This window comes from Aegilops tauschii, chromosome 4, assembly GCF_002575655.3.
Source record: "Aegilops tauschii subsp. strangulata cultivar AL8/78 chromosome 4, Aet v6.0, whole genome shotgun sequence".
Taxonomy (NCBI): Eukaryota; Viridiplantae; Streptophyta; class Magnoliopsida; order Poales; family Poaceae; genus Aegilops; species Aegilops tauschii.
In genome coordinates this window covers 300,717,508-300,736,246 of record NC_053038.3, presented here as the reverse complement: position 1 = coordinate 300,736,246, position 18,739 = coordinate 300,717,508, and the positions used below count along the sequence as shown (strand labels likewise).

General features: G+C 40.4%; 1 long non-coding RNA gene across 2 annotated transcripts; it reads right to left on the bottom strand.

The window, feature by feature from the left end:
• Positions 1-8,685: 8,685 nt before the first annotated feature.
• Positions 8,686-11,975, bottom strand: LOC109740653 (uncharacterized). 2 transcript variants are annotated; one of them, XR_002227371.4, is made up of 4 exons: positions 10,855-11,975; positions 9,897-10,776; positions 9,684-9,741; positions 8,686-9,547 (listed from the first exon to the last, which is right to left on the bottom strand). It is a non-coding gene; the product is annotated as an uncharacterized lncRNA (long non-coding RNA). The 2 variants fall into 2 exon arrangements; XR_002227370.4 differs by having other exon boundaries at positions 9,684-10,776.
• Positions 11,976-18,739: the final 6,764 nt, after the last annotated feature.

The following is an 18,739-nucleotide window of genomic DNA, read 5'->3' as shown; positions in this document are numbered from 1 at the left end:
ATGACGGAGATAATTTCTGTCACGGTCCGAGTTCCATCAGTGTGCATGTCGAGGACTTACATCTCTTCTTCAACTTCAACGTGCTCGATGCCACTCTTGTTAAATGCCTAATTTTGTAAGTACTTCACAAACTCTGATCAACTTCTCCATACAAGGTTCTAAACGATACAAAGCTAATTGTATTGTATTCCTCTCAGGGGATTGATCACGCACAGAAGAAAAAGTCAGCGTGTGTATTTCATTGATCCTGCATTCGCAAATGGCACATTATTACGTGATAAGGATGAACGGGAGTGGGCCATTAACAAGGTCGCCAGAATCTTCGAAAACACATCCTGATGACCCATAAGTATAGGGGATCAATCGTAGTCCTTTTGATAAGTAAGAGTGTCGAACCCAACGAGGAGCAGAAGGAAATGACAAGTGGTTTTCAGCAAGGTATTCTCTGCAAGCACTGAAATTATAAGTAACGAGTAGTTTGATAGCAAGATAATTTGTAACGAGCAAGTAACTATAATAGTAAAAAAAAGTGCAGCAAGGTAGCCCAGTCTTTTTGAGGCAAAGGACAGGCCAAAACGGTCTCTTATGATAAGAAAAGTGTTCTTGAGGGTACACTGGAATTTCATCTAGTCACTTTCATCATGTTGGTTTGATTTGTGTTCGCTACTTTGAATTTGATATGTGGGTGGACCGGTGCTTAGGTGTTGTTCTTACTTGAACAAACCTCCTACTTATGATTAACCCTCTCGCAAGCATCCAAAACCACGAGAAAAGTATTAAGAATAAATTCTAACCATAGCATTAAACTTTTGGATTTAAATCAGTCCCTTACGGAATAGCACATAAATTAGGGTTTAAGCTTCTGTCACTCTCACAACCCATCATCTAATAACTAATCCACAATGCATTCCCTTAGGCCCAAATATGGTGAAGTGTCATGTAGTCGATGTTCACATGACACCACTAAGGGAATCACAACATACATACCATCAATATATCAAGCACATATAAAATTCACATGATTACTTGCAACAAGATTTCTCTCTTGACCTCAAGAACAAAAGTAACTACTCACAAATAATAATCATGCTCAAGATCAGAGGGGTATTAAATAGCATATTGGATCTGAACATATAATCTTCCACCGAATGAACCATATAGTAATCAACTACAAGATGTAATCAACACTACTAGTCACCCATAAGTACCAATCTATAGTTCCGGTACAAAGATTGAACACAAGAGATGAACTAGAGTTTGGGAGGAGATGGTGTTGTTGAAGATGTTGATGGAGATAGCCCTCCCCGAGATGGGAGAGTTGTTGGTGATGATGATGACGATGATTTCCCCCTCCGGGAGGAAAGTTCCCCCGCCGGAGGGCAAAAGTGCTCCCGCCCAAGTTCCACCTCGAGACGGCGTCGCTTCGTCCCGAAAGTCCTCCATTTATTTATTTTCTAGGTCAAAATGACTTATATACCATAAGAGGGGCACCGGAGGTGGGCCGAGGAGGACACAACCCACCAGGGCGCGCCTGGGCTCCCTGGCGCACCCAGGTGGGTTGTGCTCACCTGGTGGGCCCCCTCTGGTACTTACTGGCTCCAATATTTCTTATATATTCCATAAAAATTCCCCGTAAAGTTTCAGCTCATTTGGAGTTGTGCGGAATAGTTAGCCTCACGTAGCTTTTTCAGTTCCAGAATTCCAGCTGCCGGTATTCTCCCTCTTTGTGTGTACCTTGCATCTTATGAGAGAAAAGGCATTAGAATTACTCCAAAAAGCATTATTATTCATAAAAACAATATAAATAACAGTAGATAAACATGATGCAAAATGGACGTATCACATCCCATGCAGAATTATTTCTCTGGCCATACCATGAAGGGTAAGTCAAATAAACAACCACGCATATATTGATTGTCTTTCATATTTTGAGATAGTTCATAAGTTCATGGTTTTCTTAATCTGTAGAATTCATGGATACGTATTGAATTCTATGATGTCGAATTTGCATTCATATCTGGTTCAAGAATTGAGTATGTGAAAATCCATCTTCATTTACAGTGTGCTAGCATTATGCAAAACTAAACCAGGGACCCTAATCAAGAGGGAACTACCTCTGCAGCACGAGATCGTTTCTCCGGTAAGACACCGAAATCCGCTATTTTTGGAAAATGCATCCAATAGTTTTCAAATACCTTTTCTTACGCAAGTCAAATGTTCAGGTTTCTAAATAAACCTCTTTCTATTTCTGTCCAAGTAAAAAAATACCATACACCGGTTAGGTTGTTCTTAACAAGGGAAATACATGACTGATTCTGTACAAAAAATTCAAGTGTCCTCAGCAACAAGCAGGGACCAACCTTTGTGGATACTATGTTTGCAGACACATGATGTCCATCTGCAAATCTGCTGATTGTTGTGAAGATGCTTGCGGATTAGTACTAGTAAGTCTATCTTAATTCATATCTTCTACTCCACTCATATGGCACATTCTGATCTTAAAAATCATGCAGCTCATCTTTAAACCGATGACCCCTGAACCGCTCCCCGCTGATGAATTGTTGATGGTTAGGACATTTATCAGCAACTTCTTCTTGAATCACTACATCAAGCCCACTGGTGATAATGAAGATTTCAGCATGGCTTCTCCTCAAACAATGAGTAAGAGTTAGCCGCTAAACATATATGCATGGATGCATTGTTTTCCATGTCATGAGGTCTTAGTATTTTGTACACTATGATAATTATGTACTGCATATGTCGACAAATCATTGGAATTTAGCTACCATTTATTCAATTGCATATTGTTGCAAATTCTGATGAATGTTCTTCCTATGGACACTATTTGTTCAATTGCATATTGTGGTGAATTTTCTTTCTGCATGGCGATTCAAATGCAATATTTTTGCTTCAACCTGGCCATTGATGCCCACATGGTTCAACTAAATGAGTGTGTGCGATCCAGAACGGAAAGCACACGTCAATCATAGCAGAACGTTAGTGATACACAACAAATTGCAGACAATTTGCAGCACTTCTATGTGTGCGTAGGGGCTCCTGAACCGTTTGTGATAGCACATTACCACACATGAGAGCTTATAGTAAATCGTTCCCAATGCAAAATGCAATCCCACTCGTAAATTGTTCAGGAAACATGTGCGATCCAGAACGGAAAGCACATGTCACTCATACCGCAACCGTCGGTGATACACAACAAATCGCACACGATTTGCAGCACTTGTATGTGTGTGAAGGGGCTCCTGGACCATTTGTGATAGCACATTATTACACACGGTAATTGTTCAGGAAACATGTGTGATGGTGTCATGCATGGCAAACGATTGCCATAGAATACTCGTGTGTGATGGGGCACATATCACACACAGTTCCGATGATGGCCCGTGTGCCTTAGGTACTATTTCGCAAATGGTCCAATATGAAACACCATTTGGTTTCACTGTCTAATTAGAAACGTTTGATCACCAATCCCACACATGTGCTAGAATGTGGTGTGTGCGATATGTTGCTGCATCGCATACGATTAGATTTGGCAACATGTCTGCATCATGGCTCCCTGTCCCCGACGGTTTTTGGGTCGTGTGGGAAGGACCCCCCCCCCATCACACACAGGCAAGGCGATGGTTTAAAACCCCACCGCGAAAAGGGGTTAAAAATTGTTTGTATAGCAGCTCGTTGTACCAGTGTTTATTGACTCATTAATATCATACTTAGGTGGCAAAAAATTAATTTTAAGAGTGTCCGAATCATGAGCAATTCTATCCATGTTTCTAGCCATATCATCAACTTTATGTAGTTTTTCTTCTACCATAGCATTGAAAATCTTTTGAGGACTATAAATTATTTAATGTGGTTCTCAAGATCAGTAGGTATCCTATTATTATTATTATTGTAAGAATTTCCATAGGAATTACCATAATTATTAGAGGAATTACCAGGATACGGTCTAGGATTGAAATTACCTCTATAAGCATTGTTGTTGAATTATTTCTAGAGACAAAATTCACATCAATAGCCTCATTATTTTTCTCAATATAAGTAGATACTTGCACATCATTGGGATCAACATGAGAATTTTTACTAGCAAGCATTTTCATAAGAGCATCCATTTTATCACTCAAAGTAGCAATTTCTTCGACAGAGTTTACCTTCTTACCAGTTGGAGCTCGTTCGGTGTGCCATTGAGAATAATTTGTCATTATATTATCAAGTAGTTTTGTAGCTTCTCCCAATGTGATTTCCATAAAAGTACCACCTACAGCAGAGTCTAGAAGATTTCTCGACACAAGTTTAGTCCCGCATAAAAGTTTTGTATTATCATCCATAAGCTTAAACCATGAGTGGGACAATTTCTAATCATTAATTTCATTCTTTCCCAAGATTGTGCAACATGTTCATGCTCAAGTTGCTTAAAGTTCGTAATTTGATTTCTAAGAGAAATAATCTTAGCGGGAGCAAAATACTTGGCAATAAAAGCATCCTTACACTTATCCCATGAATCAATACTATTTGAGGCAAGGATGAAAACCAAGCTTTAGCACGATCTCTTAGCGAGAAAGGAAATAATTTCAAATTAATAATATCATTATCCACATCTTTTTTTTCTTTTGCATATCACATAATTCAACGAAGTTACTAAGATGGGATGCAATCTTCATTAGGATTTCCAGAAAATTATTTTTTCATAACAAGATTTAGCAATACAGCATTAATATCGTACGACTCCACACTAGTGGCGGGAGGAGCAATTGGAGTACTAATAAAATCATTATTATTAGTATTTGAAGAGTCACACAACTTAGTGTTCTGTTGAGACATAGTGACAAGCAAGCAAACAAACAAGCAAACTAACAAAGTAAAATATTTTTGTGTCTTCAATTTTTAGAGAAGTGGAGGGAGATGAAAAATGGAGGCAAATCAAAAGGCAAAATCAAAAAAGTCGAATAAAAATTAGAGCAAGTAGATGATAGTTTGTATGCGGGAACCTGGTAAGAATTTGGCGATGTCTCCCTGGCAACAACGCCAGAAATTCTTTCTGCTACTTGTAAGCTGCGTTGGCATTTTCCCCAAAGAGGGGAGGTGGAGTAGTATAGTAGAGATAATTATTTCCCTCGATGAGAACCAAGGTTATCTAACCAATAGGAGAACCACGCAAATTCTTGTCTTCAGAACCTACACACACAAAAGCAAATACTTGCACCCCAAGGCGGTAAGAGGGTTGTCGATCCCCTTGAACTCATTACTTGCAAGGATTAATTCGGATAGTGATAGATAGATAAAAAGAAAAGTAAAATAAAAAGAGTAAAATTGCAGCAAGGTACTTTTAGTTTTTATAATATGACTAAAGTAGACTCGGGGGGCCATAGTTTTCACTAGAGGCTTCTCTCTCAAAAATTTAGCATACGGTGGGTAAACAAATTACTATTGGGCAATTGATAGAAAAGCACATAGTTATGACATCATTCATGGCAATGACCAATGATCACACTGATACGTCTCCAACGTCTCTATAATTTTGATTGTTCCATGCTTTTATATTATCAATCTTGAATGTTTTATAATCATTTTCTAGTCATTTATATCATTTTTTGGTACTAACCTATTGACATAGTGCCAAGTGCCAGTTGCTGTTTTTTTCCATGTTTTTTACATCGCAGAAAATCAATATCAGACGGAGTCCAAATGCCCCGAAACTTTATGGAGAATTTTTATGGGCCAGAAGGAACACGCGGGGCCCTGGCTGCACCTGGGGGTGCCCCGAGGGGGCACAACCCACCAGGGTGCGCCAGGAGGCCCAGGCATGCCCTGGTGCGTTGTGCCCACCTCGGGTGCCCCCCGGACCACCTCTTCGCGCTATAAATATCCCAATATTCCAGAAACCCTAGGGGAGTCGACGAAATATTCATCCAGCCGTCGCAGAGTCCAGAACCACCAGATCCAATCTAGACACCATCTCGGATGGGGTTCACCACCTCCATTGGTGCCTCTCCGATGATGCATGAGGAGTTCTTTGTAGACCTTCGGGTCCGTAGTTAGTAGCTAGATGGCTTTCTCTCTCTCACTGGATTCTCAATACAATGGTCTCTTGGAGATCCATATGATGTAACTCTTTTGCGGTGTGTTTGTTGGGATCGGTGAACTTGAGTTTATGATCAGATCTATCTTTTTATATCCATGAAAGTATTTGAGTTTCTTTGATCTCTTTTATGCGTATTGCTTATAGCCTCATATTTTTCTCCGATATTTGGGTTTTGTTTGGCCAACTTGATCTATTTATCTTGCAATGGGAAGAGGTGCTTTGCAGTGGGTTCGATCTTACGGTGCTTGATCCCAGTGACAGAAAGGGCAACGACATGTATGTATCGTTGCTACTAAGGATAAAACGATGGGGTCTATCTCTATATAGATAGATATTGTCTACATCATGTCATCGTTCTTATTGCATTACTCCATTTCTCCATGAACTTAATACACTAAATGCATGCTGGATAGCGGTCGATGTGTGGAGTAATAGTAGTAGATGCAGGCAGGAGTCGGTCTACTAATCTTGGACGTGATGCCTATATAATGATCATTGCCTGGATATCGTCATAATTATTCGAAGTTTTGTCAATTACCCAACAGTAATTTGTTCACCCATCGTTTGCTATTTTTCTCGAGAGAAGCCACTAGTGAAACCTACGGCCCCCGGGTCTTCTTTCTCATATATTTGCCTTTGCGATCTACTTTTCTCTTGCATTTATTTTCAGATCTATTAATCCAAAAATATAAAAAAATACCTTGCTGCGTTTTATTTCTATTTATTTTATTTGCGATATATCTACCAATTTACTACAAATTTATCTCACGTCCGTTTGCCTATCTTGAGGCGTCGTACCCCGGAAGGGATTGACAACCCCTTTAACACGTCGGGTTGCGAGGATTTGTTATCTGTGTGCAGCGGCTGTTTACGTTGTGTTGCTTGGTTCTCCTACTGGTTCAATAACCTTGGTTTCATATCTGAGGGAAATACCTACCACCGTTGTGCTGCATCATCCCTTCCTCTTTGGGGAAATACCGACGTAGCTTCAAGCGACATCAAAAGGAATTTCTGGCGCCGTTGTCGGGGAGGATCTTCAACATATACATGGTTCCTAATCACAAATCTCATCTCCTCGCAATTTACATTATCTGCCATTTGCCTCTCGTTTTCCTCTCCCCCACTTCACAAAAAATTTCCGTTTATTCGCATTCTTTTTGTTCGCCGTTTTCTCGTCAGATCTCATGTTTACTTGTGTTACCGTGTGCCTTCTATTTGCTTGCATCTTTGCTTGTTAAAAATCTGTTGATATGGATCCTCATCCACTTGCTAATCTTTTTAAGAGATCCAATTATTATGAACCAATTGCTAGTGATTTGAGTGAAGTAGATTATCTTTATGAAGTTTTGCTTGAGATTCGTGAATCTGAAAATTGTGATGAAGAAATTTATGAAGTGATTAATGATAGCTCCTTGAATGAAAAGCATGATTGCAATAATTTTACGATAAATTCTATTAATGTCAATTGTGCTAATAATATGCAAAACCCCAAGCTTGGGGATGCTTGTTTTGTCATGTCCGCTACTTATTGCAATGATCATGATTGGGGTGATGATGTTTCTTATGATCTTGAAAATTTATTCAAGCCTCATGATGAATATGTTTGCGATAATATTGAAAGTGGGTTTGGAAGAGTGTCAACTTTAGCTAAAAATAATCCCACATATTTGGAGAGTGTTCAATCTTATGAAATTTTTTATGAAAGTGGGTTTGGAGAGGTCATGACTTTATTTGATGATAATCCCACTATTTTGGAAGAGTGTCAACTTTGCATGCATGTGGATCATAAAGTGAAAATTTTATATGATAGCTCTATTGTTGAATTTGAATATGATCCCACATATAATTATATATGATAGAGGAAAATATGGTGGTAGAAATTTTCATGTCATTAAATTTCCTTTTGTTATGTCGAGATTGTCAATGTTTTATTCCTCTCCTTTGCGTATGCTAGATATTTCTTGTCTTGAAAATTTGTTTTCCTATAAGATTTCTATGCATAGGAAGTATGTTAGACTTAAATGTGTTTGTCACATGTTTCATGATGCTCTCTTTGTGTTTCAATAATTATCTTTCATGTGAGCATGAATAAGATCTTATGCCTAGCTAGGGGCGTAAAACTATAGCGCTTGTTGGGAGGCAACTCAATAAATAAAATTTATTTTTGCTTTTTGCTTTCTGTTCTTGAGTGTTAGCGCAATTATGCTACTGTTATAATTGTGTTTTTTATGTTATAACTAGCAAAAGGGCCCGTGTGTTGCAACGGGGTGAAAGTATTATTCATTCTTGTCCTCATTGTTGATGGTGGCATGGTGTCCATATTGCAATGGGCGTGAACATTGCTCAATCCAAGGCGATGAGCTCGACCATCACACGATGCACACATGTCACAAAGCCACGCCGGAGCAATGGAAAGTTTAAAACTTTAAAACTCCAACCTCATCGAACTTGACGTGGGGGCAGCCTGCAAGGGATACTCCTTGCACCACCCCTCACATTTCTACTCATTTTTGACTTCTAATGTTGATAGTAGGCAATAGGATGATATCTCCAATAAGTCCCCGAATTGCGACACTAAATAGGATCGATTAGAAAATGCGGCTTACACACAATAGAGGGAAACAATCAGTATACACAGGATACATATTAAAAACTGGAAGTATATGCAATGCAGAAGATCAAGCTAGGTGAAAACATCATTGTAGATGGTACTGCCAGGCGGGAGGTTAGAATATTGTATGACAATTGACAAAAGAAATTTACCTGCTTCCTGTATCACATCAAAAAAGATCCTGTCAATATCATATATTCTGCCTAACAGATAACAAATTAAGTATGGTTCCAGTAATCAACCACAACATGATAAAAAGTTCATTTCAAGACATATGCATTCATTTGAAGTCGTTCTTTTATCACGTGGCATTTTCTCCCAGTATATCTGGTACATGCTTTACTGTACTACTTTTTCTGCCATAGTAACGACTTTGTTATACCTTTTGTGGGAGGTTGCTACTTCTCAGGCAGTAGTAACACCACAAAGTCATCTTATTTTTTCAACTGTAGCACTGCCAACACCTTTGATGCAGAACATCTTGATGACCCATCTTAGTGATAAATACAAACTATATATACAATTATAGCAGTTGCATGCTATAGTTGCTCTACAGTGATACCCTTTCAGAGAGCTAGTAAACCAGCAAATTTCAGCTAAGCACTCAAGGGACCTATAATAACAGGTATTTAAAATAAAAATACTGTGACATCCCCTTAGATAAGTACCATACATTTAGACAGAGCTTGCTGCTGACAGATTTTGAAGAGAAGAAAGGAAGAGAACCATTGGCATCACGGGGCTAGATAGTTGAGGAATTTAACCTTGGGCAAGAGGGGATCCTGTCCTCACTGTAAGAAAGCTCCAGAGAGTCCATTTCCTCTTAATACCCCACGCGCCTGTGGACGAGCATTGACTAACTTAGAGAGAAATAACATACATCTAGACAGAGCGTCTGTTAACAGGTTTTGCTAATACGGTTTTGTAGCCCCAGTATTATATCTTTTTCCTTCCAATTTTCTTTTCTCACGTTACCTCATGTCCGTTGCTCAACAAAGATGCTCAGCTAAGGATCTTTTCACCTTGTTGCTACCTGTTAAATTTGGGATGAATGTTTTAGATATGGTGTGACGTTTGCATGTACTGGTTCGGATAAATAATTAGGAATTCAGTGGGCCAAACACACACACACACACAAATACTTTTAAAGTAATTTTCCTTGTAAATAGGCATGAAGAAGAAACTTACAGTGGGCAGGTTGGGAAGCTTCTCATTCACCATCTTTTCAAGAGCTAGAGCCAACTCCATTGGTAAAATCACAAGAGGCGTACAAGATATAACACATGAATATTTCACAAGCTATAGAGTTCCACAAAATGAAAGCAGCAAATCAGATTTAACAACTTGCTACTTTCTTTCTGATTTGTTACGTGTCCTCCTTGTATATTTGATTGATGACATGTTGAATTCAAAAGGTCATTGGAGAGCAGCTACATAACTGACCAACAACTAAAACGTCACATATGTTTGACGAAGCTACATAACTTTACATACACCTACTAACTTTATTACCCTGTGATCAAGTGTTACTTTCCCTAGTTGATTAACCTGGCACAAATGACACCCCTTTTTCGAACAACTGAATATGCAATGAACAAACAGGGCAAACACATCAATAGAAACACACACAACCATAAATGACTTTGATCTCCAAGTCTTTCTTCAGCGAACACCACACAAGGACCCTGCCATACTTCTCACTCTCCATCTCCTTGTCAAACAGTATGTTGTCCTGAATTTTTGCCGCTCTGCATCCATACTGTCTGGCTGGCATATGCCATTGTTCCGGAAGTCTTGGCATCTCCTAATAGCTTTGGCACCTCACTGAGAGCCGGTCATCCCACAGACTGTAAAAGAGCAAACTTGATTTTCCAGAGCCGATCATCCCATAGACTGCAACACGCATGCCTTGCTGATCTTGAAAATTCAGATCCTTCAGTGTTGGTATCTCAGGTGAGCCGTCCCAGGAGAAGCACCCATTGCTGACCTTCAATTGCAAGATTGGAGCTACCACTTGGTAGCCTCTGCATATCATCCATCGGCAACTCCTCAAGGCATAGGAAAACATCTAGAACAGAAAGGTAAAATTATCAAGTTCAGTACCCTGTTTAGAACAGAAAAACAAATCTGCTTAATTGGGATGTACCTTATGCTGATATATAGAAGTTCAGTACCCTGTTCCTCCTTTCCAAATCTACCAGACTGCTTAATTTACAAACAAAGAAACTTGTGCTGCTTGCCATAATTTGTTTACATGTAACATCAACAGTATATACATGTAGTTGCCTCCAAAATTGACCATATGAGCTTTCAAATGAAAGAACAAAAATGAAAAAGGAACAAAATTGACCTTATGAGCTTTCAAATGAAAGCTTTCATGAACAGGATATACACGTAGTTGCCTCCAGAATTCTGCAACACTGAATTCAGAGGTTGCTAGCTGATGCCGCTGCACTGGGTAGCTGCTCCCTCGCGCGCGCACGTAGCCCTCAGCTCGAACGCGAGCTGCTCAGGTGCTCCCCTGGACGCGCGCAGCTGGCGGCTCCCTCGGGTCCAGCAGCGGTCGCGAGGCGACGCAAGCAGCAGCTCGGACGCATGCGGTGCCTCACCGTCAGCCCGGGACGCCACCCGAGCGGGAGGCACCGGCGGACTGGAGAGGCGAGCAGCAGCACGCCCCAGCGGCAGCAGCATCATGCGGCTTTAGTTCAGGGGCGGCAGCAGTTCTCGGCCGCATCCATGCGCGCCTGCCGTGGCGTGCTCCTACTCGCGCGGCTAGTCCATGGCCGTCGGCGCACGGCAGGGCAGGGGCGGCAGCAGTTCTAGGCCGCATCCATGGCCGATGGTGAGCTCCTGCTCGCGCGGCCGATGCTGGCGAGGAAAGAGATGAATCGGGAGGGGTGCTCACAGGCGGTGCAACTCATCTCCTCGGTGGCCAAGGGGCTCGCCGGGGCGGCGAGGAAGGCTGGCTGCAGGGCGAATCGGTAGGGGGCGGCGAGGGGATCCGTTACCGTGAGCGGCAGCCCGAGGAAGGCGCCGGAGTTGGCCGGAATCGGGCGATCAATGGAAGGACGGGGTGCCGCCGCCGTTGAAGCGAGGGGATCGAAGGTCGAGGAGGACCGCGCCTAGGATCCAGGACCAGCGCGGACACAGCGGCGGCGCGCCCAAGCTCGGGCGCACCACTGCGGGGCGGAGGGTCGGCGAGGGCCAGGCGTGAGTCCTGCGCTGCCGCGGCTGGAGAGGGAGCGTGTGGATAAGATAGAGGAAAGGAGGTCGGGTTGAATTCTAATAAATCCAGGGGTCAATTTGTCAAATCGAATCATTTTTTAGATATTACTTAAAGAGGGATTGCGGGTACAATTTCTAGAAAAGAGAAGGGCCTTTTTGCAAAAGTGTCACAACGTGTGTGCGGGCAGAAGCAATATATGCTTTATTATTTGGTAAAGATTAGTATTTGTGCCAAGTAGAACCGATAGGATCTTATTGGGTGATAGTTGTTTGATCTTGCTGAAAAAGACAGAAACTTTGCGCTAACGAAACCAATTCTCATTTTATATCAAAAGTGTTTTTGCCCTGATTCTTTTTGCAGAAGATTAATATACAAATTGCTCAGGTCGTCCTATTTTTTCAGAATTTTTGGAGTTCTAGAAGTTTTCGTCTAAGTCAGATTGCTACAGACTGTTCTGTTTTGACAAATTATGTTTTCTTTGTGTTGTGTGCTTATTTTGATGGCTCTATGGTTTTCTTTGATGAGTTTTTTCCATAGAAAAGTTGGAATACAGTAGATATAATACAAAAACAAAATATGAATTGGTTTGATACAGTACTTATAGTAGTGGTTTGCTTTCTTACACTAACGGATCTCATGAAGGTTTTGTTGAGTTTTGTGTGATTGAAGTTTTTAAGTTTTGGGTTATCTTACGATGGATGAAGGAAGGATGGTAGAGCCTAAGCTTGGGGATGCCCCGGCATCCCAAGCTATTATGCAACAATGAGCAACCAACTAAGCTTGGGGATGCCCCGAGTGTCATCCCCGCTTTCTTCCAACGATCATCGGTATTTTACTTGAAGCTATATTTTTATTCGTCACATGATATGTGTTTTGCTTGGAGAGTCTTGTATGATATGAGTCTTTGCTTGTTTTATTTTGTGTTTTAAGTCTTGATCCCTTGCTGGACACACCTATTTGGTAGAGCCAAAATTACGTTATGACTTGTTAGAATTGCTCTCTATGCTTCACTTAAATTTTTATGAGCTATGGACTTGCTCTAGTGCTTCACTTATATCTTTTTGAGCACGGTGTGCTTAGTATTTTTGAACAAATGCTCTCTTGCTTCACTTAGATTTATTTGAGAGTTAGTAAAAAATTCAAGAAATTCTCTCTTGCTTCACTTAAATTATTTTGAGAGAAAGAAAAAGAATTATGCTCTTGATCTTCACTTATATTTGTTTGAGCTTATCAAAAGCAACACATGAAAATTAGTCCCAAAGTGATAGATATCCTAGAAGGATATAATAAAAACTTTCATGAAGATCATTGGACAAAATAAACTTGATTCTTAGTAATAGTTTTGAGATATGATGATGTGATATGTGAGTTATGTTGATGAGTAATTGTGCTTTAGTAAGAATATTGGTGTTAAGGTTTGTGATTCCCTATGCAAGTACGAAAGTCAATAGTCATGCAATGAAATTATATCCTACTTGTGGGGCATTATTCAGTGTTATTTATGCTTAATGCTTGCTTATGAGATTATCCGTTTCTTGGTTGGTCGCTCCTCAATCTTTTGCTAGCCTTCATTTTGCACTAAGTATGATCTCTACTTGTGCATCCAAAACCCTTAAACCAGTTTTGCCACATGAGTCCACTATATCTACCTATATGTGGTATTCTTTTGCCGTTCTAAGCAAATTTGTACGTGTCATCTCTAATTTTCAAAATAAACTTCTCTTTTGTGTGTTTGTTTCACTCGCGGAGTGGTGAGGGGTGGCTAATATTTTCCATGCTAGATGTGTTATTCTCAAGATGAGTGTTTATTCACTTGTCATTGCACGAGAGTAAGGCAAAGGTATTAGGGATGCCCAGTCCCTAAATGAAAAAAATGAATTAACTTTATGTTATCAATAATAAATTCCTTGGAAATTGTTGGTATGGAGGGCGACCGTGGATACGGCTAGCCATGGAAAGTGAAAGTATGGTGGGAAAAGGAATAAACTTTATTTTCTGTTTGGGAACCGCCTATGATATATCTAGCATGGAAAGTGTTGGGAACTCTAAGTCGTTTTCGTTGGTGGGATGGATACACCTCCCAAAATGTTTTTATCTCTAAGTTTTTTGCTTTGAGCTCTGGCACCTCTACAGATCCCTACTTCCCTCTGCGAAGGGCCTTTCTTTTTACTTTATGCAATTTTTATTTTTGAATTTGAGTCTCCATCTCCTCTTATAAAAGCACCAACTAGGAGGCAATATGATCGTACTTAAGTATTGGGTGTAGCTAATATTCGAGTGTGTTTCATGAATGGATCAATGTTTGAGCATGATGGGCTAGGGATAACTTATTTTAGCGTGATATTTTGAAAGACATGGTTGCTTGTTGATATGCTTGAATATCTAAATTGTTATGTCAAAACTAGACTATTGCTTTGAACAATATAAAAGTCCAAATGTCCATGCTATAAAGAAAAGAATATGATATGACATGTTAGGCAGCATTCCACATCAAAAATTCTGTTTTATCACTTACCTACTCGAGGACGAGTAGGAATTAAGCTTGGGGATGCTGATACGTCTCCAACGTATCTATAATTTTTTATTGTTCCATCCTGTTATATTATCAATCTTGGATATTTTATACTCATTTTCTAGTCATTTTATATCATTTTTTGGTACTAACCTATTGACATAGTGCCAAGTGCCAGTTGCTGTTTTTTACATCGCAGAAAATCAATATCACACGGAGTCCAAATGCCCCGAAACTTTACAGAGAACTTTTATGGGCCAGAAGGAACACAACGGGCCCTGGATGCATAGACCTTCGGGTCTGTAGTTAGTAGCTAGATGGCTTTCTCTTTCTCGCTAGATTGTCAATACAATGGTCTCTTGGAGATCCATATGATGTAACTCTTTTGCGGTGTGTTTTTTGGGATCGATGAACTTTGAGTTTATGATCAGATCTATCTTTTTATATCCATGAAAGTATTTGAGTTTCTTTGATCTCTTTTATGCATGATTGCTTATAGCCTCGTATTTCTTCTCTGATATTTGGGTTTTTTTGCCAACTTGATCTATTTATCTTGCAATGGGAAGAGGTGCTTTGTAGTGGGTTCGATCTTATGGTGCTTGATCCCGGTGACAGAAAGGGAAACGACACGTATGTATCGTTGCTACTAAGGATAAAATGATGGGGTCTATCTCTACATAGATAGATCTTGTCTAGATCATGTCATCGTTCTTATTGCATTACTCCGTTTCTCCATGAACTTAATACACTAGATGCATGCTGGATAGCGGTCGATGTGTGGAGTAATAGTAGTAGATGCAGACAGGAGTCGGTCTACTAATCTTGGACGTGATGCCTATATAATGGTCATTGCCTGGATATTGTCATAATTATTCGAAGTTCTGTCAATTGCCCAACAGTAATTTGTTCACCCACCGTTTGCTATTTTTCTCGAGAGAAGCCACTAGTGAAACCTATAGCCCCATTTTCAGACCTATTAATCCAAAAATACAAAAATACCTTGCTGCGTTTTATTTCTATTTATTTTATTTGCGATCTATCTATCAATTTACTACAAATTTATCTCACGTCTGTTTGCCTATCTTGAGGCGCCGTACCCCAGAAGGGATTGACAACCCCTTTAACACGTCGGGTTGCGAGGATTTGTTATCTGTGTGTAGGGGCTGTTTATGTTGTGTTGCTTGGTTCTCCTACTGGTTCGATAACCTTGGTTTCATATCTGAGGGAAATACCTACCGCCGCTGTGCTGCATCATCCCTTCCTCTTTGGGGAAATACCGGCGTAGCTTCAAGCGACATCACACACATATAGGCATCATGTCCATGACAAGTAGACCGACTCCTGCCTGTATCTACTACTATTACTCCATTAGTCGACCGCTATCCATCATGCATTTATGGTATTAAGTTCTTGACAAACAGAGTAACGCCTTAAGCAAGATCACATGATGTAGACGAAGTAAAATCAAGCAATATGAATAAACCTCGTCGTTTTACCCTTAATGGCAACAATACAAATACATGCCTCGCTACCCCTTCTGTCACGAGGTGAGGACAACGCAAGATTGAACCCATTACAAATCACCTCTCCCATTGAAGATAAATCAATCTAGTTGGCCAAACCAAACGGATAGATCGGAGAGAAATACAAAGCTATCATAATCATGCATAATATAAAGTTCAGAAAATACTCAATTATTTTCAATGAATAATCTAATCATAAACCCAAAATTCATCGGATCCCAACAAACACACCGCAAAAGAAGATTGCATCATATAGAACTACAAGAAGATCGAGGAGAACATTATATTGACGATCAAAAACAGATAAGAAGCTGTCTAGTTTAGCTATGGACCCATAGATCTGTGGTGAACTACTCACGCATCACCAGAAGGCGGCAAGGTTGATGTACAGGCCCTCCGTGATCGATTCCTCCTCAGGCAGAGTATCGGAAAAGGCCACCAGATGGGATCGCGGAAGAACAAAAGGTTGCGGCGGCGAAAAAAATGTTCCGGGTGACTCTCTATTGGTTTCTCAATATTTGAGAATTATAGAAGTGGAATTAGGTCACACGGAGCCATGTGGGGCCCACAAGGTAACATGGTGCTCCCTACCCCCTCGGCGCGCCTAGTTGCCTTGTCATTTCCTCGCTTCACGTCTAGTCTCCTCCCGAAGCTTCTAGGGTCTCTTTTTTCCAGAAAAAAATCGTCAAAACATTTCATAGCATTTGGACCCCGTTTGGTACGATTTTCTGGAAAACCAAAAACAAGCAGAAAACAGGAATGGCACTAGGCAGTGGGTTAATAGGTTAGTTCCCAAAAATGATATAAAATAGCATAAAAATGCATATAAAGTATCCAAGATTGATAATATAATAGCATGAAACAATAAAAACTTATAGATACGTTGGAGACGTATCAATGTAGTGCTCCTGAATTGTATTGTAATCCTATCATGGACGTCATGTTGTTAGACAACGATGAACCTACGAACTATGAGGAAGTGATGATGAGCCCGGACTCTGGAAAATGGCTAGTGGGCCGGCCATGAAATCCGAAATAGGATCCATGTATGAAAACCAAGTATGGACTTTGGTGGACTTACCCGATGACCGAAAGGCTGTTGAGAACAAATGGATCTTTAAGAAGAAAATAGACGTTGATGGTAATGTCACCGTCTATAAATCACGACTTGTTACAGAAGGTTTTGATCAAGTTCAAGGGGTTGACTATGATGAGACTTTCTCACCCGTAGCGATGCTAAAGTCTGTTAGGATTATGTTAGCAATTGCTGCATTTTTTATTATGAATTGATGTCAAAATTGTGTTCCTTAATGGTTACATTAAGAGTTGTATATGATGCAACCCAAAGGTTTTGTCAATCTTAAGGATGCTAATATGGTATGCAAACTTCAGCGATCCATTTATGGACTGAGGCAAGCATCCCAAAGTTGGAATGTAGCGACCCAACCTCAGACGGTCAAGTCTCTGTGCTTAAGTGTCATCCCTGGATCGGTATGCTGACACACACAGTACTCGAGGATTTATAACAGAGGTAAATCACATGTATAAAGTAACATAAATACTATTACCTCAATCCAAATAGCAGAAGTAACAAGGTTGTAGATTCCCATCAACACCAACGGCAAGGTTGAGTGTAGAAATCGTAACCCTAACGTATCACTTACTCGTCGTAAGATCCTGCAACATGAGACGTTGCAGCCACAAAGGGTCAGTACATTGAATGTACTGGCAAATTCACACCATAGGATAATGATGAATAATAGCTATCACTACATGCATATATGGCTGGTGGAAAAGCTCTAAGGTTATAATGTTTTGCGGAAAGCCAATTTTTCCCTACTGCAAAGGAATAAATTTTATTTAACTACAAAGTTGGTTGGAAAATATTGAGAAGGTAAACCCCCTCTCAATCCCAATTAAAAGTAAACATTAACAACCCAACAAATTATTTAAGTAACGTGATGAGATCAATATGATAATCCAAGAACCAGATACTCAAGATGTCCATAACCGGGGACACGGCTAATCATGATTAGTTTGTACACTGTGCAGAGGTTTGCGCACTTTTCCCCACAAGACTCGATCTCCTCCGTTGGATTTCTCGCACTACATGGTGTTTGAGAAACGGATGACCGAGAAACAGTCTTTCAGAAGCGTTAGCACCTTACGATGGGTAGACCGGTACACCTACATCCCCTACATCTGCTAGTCTACCACTGTAAGAGTTCACACGACTTAATCAACTATGCTAGAGCCCATAATAGCTTGTGGCTGCACACGGAAGTTTCTAGCATGAAAAATCTTATGATCCCTTTGAGCCTGGGTGGCAGTCCATAGGAGAATCACACGGTACGCCGGGATTTCCAAAAAATACAGGCAATCACTGGGTTCCCCAGGTGCCTCAATCCACCCAGATGTGTATTAAAGTTGCCATCTTAAGTTGAACCATTATATAACAATCTCACATCTGTCATGGATTCACTCAAACCCAATCCACGTCTACGAGCATAGCATGGCAATACAAGCATAACGTAATAGTAACTCCCGAGGTTTGAATGCAGGGCAATAGGTTCCTACCTCATCAACTACTTCCCAATACCCACATGTTATCAATCCTACTCATGCAATGTTTGAGGGTGAAACTAATGCATAAAAACTGGGTATGAAAGGGATATGATCAAAGTGTGAACTTGCCTGCAATGTTGATGAAGATGATTCGCACTCAAAACTCTTGATAGTTCTACTCGTCACACTCCAGTCAATCTATCGT